The sequence below is a fragment of the Pantherophis guttatus genome, chromosome 7 (assembly GCF_059756535.1).
Source record: "Pantherophis guttatus breed Tessera chromosome 7, ASM5975653v1, whole genome shotgun sequence".
Lineage (NCBI taxonomy): Eukaryota > Metazoa > Chordata > Lepidosauria > Squamata > Colubridae > Pantherophis > Pantherophis guttatus.
This window is the reverse complement of record NC_142069.1, coordinates 32017090-32028017: the sequence shown is the minus strand read 5'-3', so window position 1 is coordinate 32028017 and position 10928 is coordinate 32017090. Positions and strand designations below refer to the sequence as shown.

Sequence of the window (10928 nt, the reverse complement as noted above, 5' to 3'; positions counted from 1 at the left end):
ACATACCTAGTACAGTATATGGAACTTGAACTGAACAATATAAGTGTTTTCTCTGAGCTCTTAATTATGTTTAAAAGACTCGTACTGCAATATTGGAAAGATAAATGTATCTCGTTTACTTCATGGATTGAAGATTTGATTAAATTTGCTATGTATGAGCAGACTGCATACAGATGTAAACTTTGTTTGGATAAATATAATGAAATATGGGACTCGTTTATACAACATACAGTAGGGTACAAAAAAACCTGTGATAGTTATATAATTGCATTAAAAGTGTGTGTATATATAATGTTTATATTAGATAATATATAAATTATAGCTGTTTATTGCAATGACATATCATACTTTATATACTGTATATATTTTCTGTTGCATTTCTTTTTACTCACTTTTAAGCAAATTCTGTATTTTTTTTTTACTACACATGTATTTCTGTGTCTTTCTTTTTTGGACATTTTTTATTAATTGAAAACTGGCTTAAGGCTTCTAACACTGAACTTCAGCAAGAACATGCATGATAGTTGCTTTGCAAGAGATCAATCTTTAAATGAAAAATAAAAAAAAGAGTTAGTTCAACATACTAGATTGGTGGAGAGAAGCTCATATAGCCGTTACTATGATGGCTTTTAGCTACCAGCATATGCAGTATTTATATCCATTTGCTAAATAATAAAGAACAAGTTACATAGTACAGCCACTAGAGGTCACAGGCTGTTAGGAAAATAAACTATGCTCTGCATTACTGTATAGCAGAAACAGACATTTGTAGATCTTTACTGACAGGTCTCTGGGTGATCTGCACTACCTCAGCAAATAATTCTCTTTCCTAATTACTTAACCAAAGTGACAACAAAATGATTCCATCTCATCCTACATAGTATAATTTGTAGTTCTAAAATGAAAACCAGTTCTGTTGGCCACTTGGTTTTTGTTTCAAAGGAATGTAAGTTATGTTCATTTCTGGTATTCAAAACATATTTTTTCCCCTCAGAATTATTTAAATAAGGTTTTTTTGTACCAGGCTCCTGTTGGTAACTCTAAAAAAATGCCATCAAAAAACAGTAGAATCCAGAAAATAATAAACAAAAACCTTAAGAAACTACTTACAATATGCCTTACCTTTAATAAATTAATGATGTTTAGTTGTTTAACATTGTTTAACTTTCACAGTTCTAATAAATACAGAAATTTAAATTTGATTAGCTGACATGTTTCCCCCATACTATGGATTATTACTGCACAGGTGAATGAATATTTGGATTGTATATATACTTTAGATAGACGGTAATTGAGGATGTGATTTTTTTTGTGTTTATGTAGCATTATTGAAACAAATTATTGAACAATCCATTGAAGGATTAATCAAATCATGCTGATGCTGAGGTTAAAACTGAATTTCAAAACTAAAGTGTAAAGATACAAATAATAAGTAAAAATAGGTAAAAAAGCCATATTTTTAACATGACATAAGAGTATTTATAGAAATAATTTTATAGGAGACCAGAAGTTAGCATGGGTCTGCAGCGTAAGACAACTGAAAAGACTAAACTAAAGCAATCTAATACATCAACAGATTATGGCATCAATACTCTATCTGCAATACAATCTGCATACTGCTGTCTTGGAAGGATGCCAAAATATTGGCAAAGAGATGAGCAAAAACTAAAGGGTTTATGCATGGCTTCCCTATTCCTTAAATTACTTAAATGTTATTGAAAAAAAGCCAGGATGTCAGTATGAACCATTATTCACTTTCTTGACCTTACTATTTAAAATCCTCTTCCAAGGACATTTTGGCAGCCCTCTTCCTAACTACTTTATCCATTTTTCTACTAATATTCTACGGTCACTAAACAAACTATCTGTTAAAATATGTTTTATATTGCATTTGGTATTGCTGAGTGAGAAATATGGGAGCTGGAGTCCAATTCATATGAAAAGTATTAGGACCAAGAGGAGTGTGCAAACAGTAAATCCTGAACCTTATTAAGGGGTTGAAATTATAATAAAGAGAATTTCAGTTAAATTGGCAAAATCTTCCCGGTAACATGAGTGAAGGTGAGGTCAACTGTTTTCCATTTGTCAAAGAAGTCTAAGAAGAGACTTTCTGGAGGATCAAAAGCAAACCATCCCAAAGCATTTCCAAGGAAGTTACATGCCTCTGCTACACATGTTGGTACACTATCCCTTTAAGAATTCCTCCATCTCCTTCCTCCCAGGGCCATGACAGCATTTGAGTACTCTATCTTCACCTAGGGGCGATGACGTAATTCCTATCTTCTAATTGGCTGCTTTCTCGTTCAGTCACTTTTTTCACCTTCCCGCCCATCCCTTTCCCCCCATTCGCCGCCCAGAGGCCGTTAACATTCCTAGTTACTCCAACAACCGTTGACGGGAACCGGCGTCATTCATCGCCGCTCCTCCTTTTCATTGGCTACGCAGCCTGTCAATTTTGGACTCCGGCAATTGATGGGCGGGAGCTTCCGCGGCGGGTGAGAGAGGCTCGGAGCCGGCGGCAACGGAGGTGCTGGCGAGAGCGGTCTCTTTGCGTCTCGCGGACAACTTTTTGGTCGGGGGAGGCGTCGACTTTGGAAGGCAAGGACGACGGTTAGGATGCATTCATGATCAGGTGAGTGAAAAGAGGCTGCGGTTTTGCACGAAAAGGACGGACCGGCTGCTCCCCCCTCCCTCCCTCCCACCCACCCACCCTTGGACTCTTCCATGTATGGGGCAGGGAACCGCCCCTCTGAAAAAACACAAACCGGGGCTGCTGGAGGTTTGGCTGGGGTCGCCGCGCTCCTTCCGTTTCTCGCGATGTGAGGACCGTGCTGAGCCGCCGCCCTTCATCCTGGGAAGCTCCCGAATGAACAGCCGCTGCCGGCGGACACTCTTAATTTTTTCCCTCCAGTGAGTCAGACGGGGGCGGCGGCGGCCTTCTTCGCCAGTTCTTTTAATCGGCCTGACTTCGGGATGTCCCTTCGCCCTCTTCCGTCTCCTGCAGGACCTCCCAATCAAAGAGTGTAGATTCCTCTCTTTCCCCATGGATCCCCCTCGGTGAACACCCTGCTCCTCTCCTCCTTTCCTAGGTGAGCTACGAGGCTTCTGCTCTCCGCCGTGGCGCCTCCTGCAATCGTGTCACCTCATGCTTTGGCGTTTTGCTTCAACGCCCCGCTTCCTCGTTCCCTTCTGCCGTTGGAAGGGAAGGGTTTTTTTTTGTTAGTAAATGTTAGGCTGGTCGACTGGGAAAAAGAATTCTGAACAAACTTTGGCTTGCAAGGAAGGTTTCCTTGGGGGGGGTCTCTTTTAACGCCCCCCACCCCTACCCCTAACCTTTTAATTATATAGGCATTGAAGTATTCTGAATCTGTTTGGGACTACCCTATCTGCATGCTGAAATTCACAACACCGATAGATTGCAATGAAGAGATACCAAAAAAAAAAAAAAAAGCTTTTGCTGCCATATAGTGATCCTCTGGAGTTTTGCAGGTGAGGTATATATGGAGTTTTGCAGGTGAGGTATATATGGAGTTTTGCAGGTGAGGTATATAGTATGTGATACATACAGTATGTGACTGTGCAACATCACCACATGCAGGCTTCAGTTTCAAAAATATATTGAGAAGAAGGTTGTTTTCCTGAATATTGGAATATAGTAGGCAAAAATGACCTATGATTGGTTTAATGGGCTACAGACTATTAGGCATTGTTTGCCTAACATTGTTCACATTGTAGCTGCATATCTTGATAACCATAAGAATATGTTTTGAATAATCCCTAATAAAATTATGTTCTGCGTTACAGACAGAAGACATGACAGTTTTCTTAAGTTTCCCATTTTGAATCCACTTCAGCATCACTCTTTTTTTCAAAGAGTAGCTGTTTCTGTAAAAACAGGTCATATGCTGCTTTCATATGAATGCATTTATTGTACTTTGTACTTTCACATTATTCATACTATGTACATATTCTAAAGTGGACTGTTAAGCCACTAGATTTGTTAGCTTTTCTGATATGATTTCTTCCCTTTGCAATACCACACATGCTTTTCTTAAAAGTGCATATTTCTACCTGCTTCTGCTGATGGAATGGTTTCTCAGAACATTTCTTTTATTTAAAAGTATATGACTAAGGTTCCATTTATCAAGCAACTTAACTGCGTATTGACTGTAGTTCTTTGTTTCCATGAAAACTCTCCTAAAGTGCAGCTCATTTGCTTTAATGAGCACAGCAGTAGAAAATGGTACATTAATAATTGTTGCTTTGGATTAGGTATTAAATAAAATGTTAAAAGATTTTGATATTAGCGAGTTGAGAAAACAAGATCTAGATTGCCATTCTCTGTTCCAACTCAATAATTTAGTTTTCCTCATCTAAACAGTGTTCTTCAGCCATACTTGTTCCTTTTATACATCGTATGATAGTGTGATCACCTAAATATGAAAGGTACCTGAAAACATAATCTGCATATTTCTGATTAAAACGTTGATTTATATGCAAAAATGGATAACTACATAATATATTTTGGAACTAAATATATGAGAATTATCTGTTGGTTATAATGGATAAAAAGTAAAACAATGATTTTGACTGCATAATGTTTTCTTTGTTGTGTTCTGCAACTTCTGCAAAAGATATATTTTATTTTGAAAATGATTTATATATCTTCTCAACATCCCTCTTTGGTTTGGACATAATATTGTTTTTTTAAACCTTGACTATGCATTCATGTGAACATCAGCAGCAACTGATTATACACAATAATAGCTGTAACGTACATGAATACTCCAGCATATATTACTGTTTTGAAATCCTAAAGTAATTTAAATAAAGGAAATTTTGGAATGAAAGTACTTCCAAAGTGCTTATAAAAAGTATACTTTCCTGAATTTTAATTATTAAATTAGGTACAAGCTAATATTTTGAAATATACCGTATATGGTATGAGCTACCTATATATTTGTGAAAAAAGGAAAATATCATGGTTTCACAGAATATTAAAATCCATGTTAACAGTTGTTTATGTGCTCAGTCATGTAACTGTACATCTTCAATTTTTTAGCATTTTGGGAAGATTCCGTAAGATCTACAGAAATAATGAATATAGTTCATAACATAACCTTTGAAGTTTTCAGAAAAATGAGTTGTGAATTAATGGTGAATGCAACCATGTATGCTAGCAGTTTTTAACCATTCGCTGTAGGAAGTTGGTAAAACTAATAGTAACTACTATTCTGCAATTATTTAGTTGTCTATAGTTTTCAATGTTTGTGCAAAATTACAGAAAAGTACACAGTTTGGTATTACTGGATTCAGTATGCAGCATTCTTCATGGCTGTGGAATTCAGAAACTAAACACAACATGCATTCCTTAATTTATTTAGATTATTTATTTTCTGTTCTCTGTTGCATAGACTTTATTTTTCTTTATATCAATCCAATATTTTATCTATTGGAGTCAACCTATTCTCTTTATTCTCTTCCTCTTCTGTTTTAATATATTTTAAAAACTATACGCATATATTTTAAATTGTATATTGCAGCAATTTATGTGGAAATAAGTTTGAACTCAGTAGAATTTACTTCTGAATAAGCTTATATAGTTTTCTGTTGCATGTATATACAGGTAGTCCTTGTTTAGTGACTGCCTCAGACAGCAACTGTTCACAGTTTAATGACACTGATGAAACTCATTTTAGAAAAACCTGGAGATTTATGAAGTTTTGTGATTAAGAAAACTAAATGCGACATTACTTTATGTAGAAAGCAAGCTGCTGTTGAAGCCAAGTTGATTCAAAATTAGTGAAGCAAGAAGATGATCTTTGGGGAATTTTAGATTAAAAAACTACTAAAGAGGGAAATTTTGGAATAGTTACTTAAGAGTGTACTAGGCATTCCCTATTGTGCTGAAAATACTATGCACTATTCTTTAATTTGAAGTATATTAGCATCTTTTGTATGTTTTGCTTTTGGATTTTTAAGATGGTGTGCTTCAGATTATTAGTTCTAGTCAGACAATTTTATCTGTTTTCTGTTTAATAGCATGACAGTTATTGTCATTATGAACTCTGAGTGATAAAGAAAAGGAATGTCTGATTTCTAGAAACATGATTTCTATCACATTAAGCCAATGACATAGTATGATGTCTGAATGTAGCCATTATTTTTCAGTTGAAAACTATCAGACATTATAAACTAATTCAAAAACATCTGAAAGTGAAACTCATTCCTTTGCACATTTACTATTCTCAGCAGGATGTTCCACTTTATAAAGATGATAGTGTCTCATTTGAAATGCACTTTTTAAAGAAAATTGCATGAATTAGTTTTAAATCTCAATAGTTCAGATGTTAATCCTTCTAAAATTTAACCATTAATAGAATTGACTAATAACTCATCTATAGGTAGTTTGATTGATCTGATAAAATTAAAAATATTTCCTATATTTTCTAGAAATATAACATATTTTAGTAGGATATAGTATATTAATTTCTGAAGATGTGCTGAAATTGCTTAGCGCAAATGATTGATATTAATTATATATTACATTTCTATACCATCAGCTATTGATTTTTTGTTGTTTGTATTGGATTATGTGTTTTGGCTGTTTGGCTATCAAGGAAACAAAAAATCATACAGATTACAATAATGCTGGTTTTAAGGGCAGAGTACAGAATCTTTGAGACAGGAACTCCCAACTTTTAATTAGGGAGTTAACTGAAGAGAATTTCCTTGAACCATTTGTCACTTTTCTTTGTTTTATGAGTGGGGAGAAGACGAATAAAATCCAAGTTCCTGCATGGAGATCAGAGATTTCTTGAGCGCCAGCTGGAGATTTTCCATGTTGCTCAGCTACTCTGAAGCTCTGACTCACAAGTAGTGGAAGGCAGATAACACATTATAATTGTTGAAATAGCAACAGTTTGGCCTGGACATGTAAACAGAGATATATAAACATTTCCACTGAATTGAGAAATTTATTAGTAAGACAAGACTTCTACATCTTTTCAAGATGATGTTATGTTCTAAGAAGAAAAAATTCCCTTCCCCTCTTATCCTCTCATCATCTTATCCTGTATAGATGGGAAACAGAATATCTATTCTGTTATCAACTCTTAGCCAAGTAATGAGAAATTTATGCAATTTGAAATTTTAATATTTGATAATGGAATCCATATAATGAAAAACAGCATCCTTGCATGGATAGGGGAATAAAAGTATATCGGGGACTTATAGTAGAATTTTTCAGATGTAAATCTGCATAAACCTATGATTCTGGATAAAAGTAGCAAATAAAAAATAGGCTGAAGTATTTGTCTTGGCTGTCTTTAGTTGTTTACATTGTCTTTAAGAACACTGGAAGAGTCTTGCTGGACCATGCCATAGGCCTATCCTATTTACAGTTTTTGGAACCATTGCAAGCTCATTAATATTCATCTTGAAGTGCAATGACTAGTGTAACAAAAGTCCAATTGTGGTTTTACCACAAACTTACATAGCATTATTTGGGTGGTAGTTCTAGCTTCAGTTTCCTTTCTAATGATCCTAACAATGAATATTGCCTTTTTTACAGCAATAGAACGCATGGGTTGACATATTATTGAAGAGTCCACTATAATTCCATGAACAAATTTGGATTATTTTCTGCCAGCATGCATTATGTTGTGCAAATTCATATTGAAATGTACCTGCATTTGAAGTCCATTCACCCAATTTGGACACTTCACAATCCATTTTTAATTTTATTGTTCTGAATAGTTAGATATTAATTGGAGTCATGTTGGTTATTTTTCAGTGGCGGGGAACAGATGTCAGTGTTAAAGAGAAACTTATTTTTGGTAAAAAGGTTAGCAATTTCATATTTAAGTAGTTTGTCAGTTTATTAAATTGAATATATTTATTAAACAAATTTATATAACTGCCCAACTCACACATAGTGACTCCAGACAACGCACACATTAAAAGTCCACAGTTAAAATTCACAATTTAGCCTCCCCCATTTATATAGCTATCCTTCTCAATATGTGACTCAGCAGTTCACAAATAAAAACATTACAAAATACCAAAATAATACAATTCCAAACAATAAAAACAAGATAAAAGCATATAAAAAACCATATTACAAAATCCAAAACTCACAGCTGACATGAGCATATCAATGCAGTGTTTGAATATATATTAAATTAGGTGATTTTTTTTTTTTTTTTGAATTTCTCAATTTGGCATATAACATAACTTCCTATTACTTTTATCTCAGTTCTTCTAATTTTCCTCTTGGGAAAGTTGGATATTTGGATATTTGTCTTATGTTTCAATGGTAAAAGCAGAAGTGTTCAGTATCTTTCCCTCCTCATCTAGCATTTTTTAATTACTGTTGCTCTTCAGTGACCTTTCAATTGGGTTGCTATTTCAGATACATTTGTTGTTTAAAGAACACACAGCAAAGAGCATTGAGACAGTGGGGGGCAGATGTTGCATCTTTTATTGATAAAATATTGCAGTTTTGCCAAAGTTTATGGCATTTTGTATTTTCACCTCACTTGCATAGAACTTTAGGGTTGGTTTTTTTTTTTTTTTTAAGAAGGCTTACTTGCCTTTAATTGTGACCCTGCTTGTTAACCACTCTAGTGTCCTTTTGGACTTCATAAACGTTTCCTCATTTTAAATATATATTCTAGCTGAGATTCTGTTATTACCTTTTCAAAGTCAAATCAAATTGGACTGGAAGTTGCGTCATGACAACTGGACTTCTTTTCTTTTTTGGTTTGAAACATTCCTCTACTTATCCAAGTAGCTTCTTCAGTCTGAAGAAGCTGTGTCTCAACTTCTAGACAACTCTACCTGGATGACTAAGATTCTTCATAGAGCATATTAGACTTTCTCCGCAGTGCTTCCATAAACATTAAAAGGTGTAACATCATGATCACTATTCCCAGTTCAAATATTTTTAGATCTTTAGTGAGATTCTGGATATTGCAACATTTTAACACCCAGTGTAGTATTGGTTTCTTGACTCTTCCAGCACAGTATTTTAGAATATCTAGAAAGTTGGTATCTTTATTATGCCAGTATCAATAGTTTTCTAGAGTGTGGGACGGTAATTGAAATAGCTTGTTGCTATTATTCTTTTTTAGATGATTCTCTACGTTCATTATTTTTCTTACTGCTACAGCTAGTTGCCATTTTACCACACATCTGTGCAATATGATTGATGGTTGTAAAATTTTGTGGCATAACAGTACAATCAGTATTATCTACTACATATCAGTAATACTAAATGAGAACCACCCAGAGTATCTGGGAGTTGGGTGGCATATACATATAGTAAATTCATTTCTCACACTTTAGAGTTGGCAGTTCATAAGGAGTTTCACTGTAATCAGCTCCACCCCTGGGAAATCATTTTACATTTACCTCTACTCTGATATATTTTGCAGCCCATGCCTAATGTAAGTTTTCCTTTACTTTTGAGTAAAAATCACATCCCTATCAAGATAATATTAGGCATAATATATTAACTCTATATTTCCACTCTTGATGACCCAAATGATGCTGTGGTCACCCTTTTGTGGTGCCTTGGAGGCTGTGGGGACCTGGATGGGGGGACAACAGGTTTTGACTGTATCCTGGTAAGACTGAATGACTTTGGATACATGGGGCTCCAGGATCCTGGACTTTGTCATCTTTGACTCTTGATGGGGTGCCACTGCTCCAGAAAGACCCAGTCCGCAACTTGGGGGTTCTCCTAGACTCACGACTCCTGTTCAAAGAGCAGGTGGCAGTTGGGGCTAAGAGGGCCTTGGCACAATTTGGTGTGCGTCAGTTGTGGCCTTTCCTGGATCAGGATTCCTTGTGCTCAGTCATTCAGTCCCTAATCATTTTACGGTTGGACTATTGTAATGGACTACTTGGGGCTACCCTTGAAGAACATTCAGAAACTACAGCTGGTGCAAAGTGGGGCAGCGCGGGTGGATTTTGGGGCCCCAAGGATGGCCCCTGTAACACCACTTCTCTGTGAGCTGCATTGGTTACTAGTCTGCTTCCGAGTGCAATTCAGGTGTTGGTGATCACCTTTAAAGCCCTTCATGGCATGGGCCTAGGTTATCTGAGGAACTGTCTTAGTCCGCTAGGATTGACCAATACCACTCATGCCGGCAGAGGAAGCATGCTGTGGGTCCTGTCAGCCAGATTCTTCTGGCTATCATATGTCCTGTGTCATATGTAGAGTTGCTCCTATAGTTTCAAGTACCGTAAGCAGGGGTAAAATTCAACCGGTTCTATCCGGCTCGGGCAAACCGGTAGCGGCAGCTGTGGGAGGCTCCGCCCACCCACGTGGATATCAAGGCGCGCACACATTGGCAAACCGGTAGGGAAGGTAAGTGAATTTCATCCATGCCCATAAGGAATTGCAGTTGCACATTAGGTTCTGTTTTTTGTGTTACTAAAACTTTTGGTATTTTTGGGACTGTCTTTCCAATAGGATCTGAAGAGCTTCTAATAGGTATTGGTCTTCTAATGAGGCTTTATAGCAAGCAATGTCTGGTAAATTGCATTTAATTACAATTAAATCTCAGATAACCATCCAATACTTTGTCCCACTTACTTTCAGTGTGCAGTCAGCATTTGAACAAAAATGAATGACTTGTTAGCAGAAGGCTTCCAGACCTTTCATAACAGCACAAAGGGATATTTTCCTTTAAAAATCTTGTTGTAATAGTGTATGATTTCATTTACAAAACCTTAAAAGATATTAGCAACCCCCCCCAATATAGTTGTGGTTTTAAGTTTATATTTCCCTTGCAGAATTTGTACTATTTAGTAAGTAAACATGAGTGATCAGTGAAACCACAGTGTGATTCAAATTAAACTAATAGGCATTATGGAATAGTACTGTCATTAAACCTTAAGAATAGTTGTTTGATATCAGG

The 10928-nt window shown here is 35.9% G+C and overlaps 1 protein-coding gene across 3 annotated transcripts in view; it reads left to right on the top strand.

Moving 5' to 3' along the window:
* Nucleotides 1-2374: 2374 nt before the first annotated feature.
* The window catches only part of MRTFA (myocardin related transcription factor A), a 73539-nt gene continuing 64985 nt past the window's right edge, over nt 2375-10928 (top strand). The window contains exon 1 of one of the 3 annotated variants that reach the window (XM_034403397.2): nt 2375-2632. The gene's annotated coding sequence lies outside the window, so the exon portion shown is untranslated. Of the gene's footprint in view, nt 3090-10928 lie in introns of all 3 variants that reach the window. The other 2 variants (XM_034403395.3, XM_087873906.1) reach the window with 2 other exon arrangements.